Source organism: Oncorhynchus gorbuscha, linkage group LG23 (genome assembly GCF_021184085.1).
Source record: "Oncorhynchus gorbuscha isolate QuinsamMale2020 ecotype Even-year linkage group LG23, OgorEven_v1.0, whole genome shotgun sequence".
Taxonomy (NCBI): domain Eukaryota; kingdom Metazoa; phylum Chordata; class Actinopteri; order Salmoniformes; family Salmonidae; genus Oncorhynchus; species Oncorhynchus gorbuscha.
Window position 1 is genome coordinate 7,097,367 of NC_060195.1, and position 2,209 is coordinate 7,099,575.

Consider the following 2,209-nt stretch of genomic DNA (forward strand, 5'->3'; position numbering starts at 1 on the left):
GTTGATCTTCAATTGGCGGAAAGATAGCTCTATATTCTCCTGCAAAATGTTTTGATAAACTTGGGAATGTATTTTTCCCTCGATGATAGCGAGCTGTCCAGGCCCTGAGGCAGCGAAGCAGCACCAAACCATGATGCTCCCTTCACCATACTTTACAGTTGGGATGAGGTTTTGATGTTGGTGTGCTGTGCCTTCTTTTCTCTACACATAGTGTTGTGTTTTCCTTCCAAACAACTCAACTGTCTTTTCATCTGTCCAATGTATATTTTGCCAGTAACGCTGTGGAACATCTAGGTGCACTTTTGCGAACTTTTTTTTGAACAGCAGTGGCTTCTTCCATGGTGTCCTCCCATGAACACCATTCTTGTTCAGAAGTTTATGTATATATGCGATTTTAGCAGACGTTTTTATCCAAAGCGACTTACAGTCATGTGTGCATACATTCTACGTATGGGTGGTCCCGGGAATCGAACCCACTGCCCTGGCGTTACAAGCGCCATGCTCTACCAACTGAGCTACAGAAGGACCACGTATGTATCTTAGACTTGTCAACAGAGATGTTAGCAAGTTCCAGGGATTTCTGTAGGTCTTTAGCTGACACTCTAGGATTCTTCTTAACCTCATTGAGCATTCTGCGCCGTGCTCTTGCAGTCATCTTTGCAGGACGGCCACTCCAAGGGAGAGGACCAACAGTGCTGAACTTTCTCCATTATAGACAATTTATCTTATCGTTTACCGATGAACATCAAGGCTTTTAGAGATACTTTTGTAACCCTTTCCAGCTTTATGCAAGTCAACAATTGTTAATCTTAGGTCTTCTGAGATATTTTTAGTTTGAGGCATGGTTCACGTCAGGCAATGCTTCTTGTGAATATCAAACTCAAATTTTGCGAGTGTTTTTTATAGGGCAGGGCAGCTCTAACGAACATCTCCAATCTCGTCTCATTGATTGGACTCCAGGTTAGCTGACTCCTGACTCCAATTAGCTTTTGGAGAAATCATTAGCATAGTGGTTCACATACTTTTTCCAACCTACACTGTACATGTTTAAATTATGCATTCAATGTAGACAAGGACAATACATGTATTTATGTGTTATTAGTTTAATAAGCACACTGTGTTTGGCTATTGTTGTGACTTCGATGAAGATCAGATCAATTTATGCAGAAATGAACTACAAAGGGTTCATATTTACCTGCCACTGTATCTGCTTCGTCTGCTTCTTTTACTTCTACTTCTACTTATTCTTCTTCTTCTGCTTCTTCTGCTTCTTCTACTTCTTCTTCTACTTCTTCTTCTACTTCTTCTTCTACTCCTTCTTCTACTTCTTCTTCTACTTCTTCTTCTACTTATTCTACCTCTTCTTCTACTTCTTATTCTTCTGCTTCTTCTACCTCTTCTTCTGCTTCTTATTCTTCTGCTTCTTCTACCACTTCTTCTACTTCTTATTCTTCTGCTTCTTCTACCTCTTCTTCTGCTTCTTCTACTTCTTCTTCTTCTTCTTCTGCTTCTTCTACTTCTACTTCTTCTAATTATTCTTCTGCTTCTTCTTCTGCTTCTTCTTATTCTGCTTCTTCTGCTTCTTCTACCTCTTCTTCTACTTCTTCTTCTACTTCTTCTTCTACTTCTTCTTCTACCTCTTCTTCTACTCCTTCTTCTACTTCTTCTTCTACTTCTTCTTCTACTTCTTATTCTACCTCTTCTTCTACTTCTTATTCTTCTGCTTCTTCTACCTCTTCTTCTGCTTCTTCTGCTTCTTCTACTTCTTCTTCTGCTTCTTCTACTTCTTCTCTGCTTCTTCTTCTTCTGCTTCTTCTTCTTCTTCTTCTTCTGCTTCTTCTTCTGCTTCTTCTGCTTCTTCTACTTCTTCTTCTACTTATTCTACTTCTTCTTCTTCTGCTTCTTCTACCTCTTCTTCTACTTCTTATTCTTCTGCTTCTTCTACCTCTTCTTCTGCTTCTTCTACTTCTTCTTCTACTTCTTCTTCTACTTCTTCTTCTACTTCTTCTTCTACTTATTCTACTTCTTCTTCTTCTGCTTCTTCTACCTCTTCTTCTACTTCTTATTATTCTGCTTCTTCTACCTCTTCTTCTGCTTTTTCTACTTATTCTTCTACTTCTTCTGCTTCTTCAACTTCTTCTTCTGCTTCTTCTTCTGCTTCTTCTGCTTCTTCTACTTCTTCTTCTGCTTCTTCTACTTCTTCTCTGCT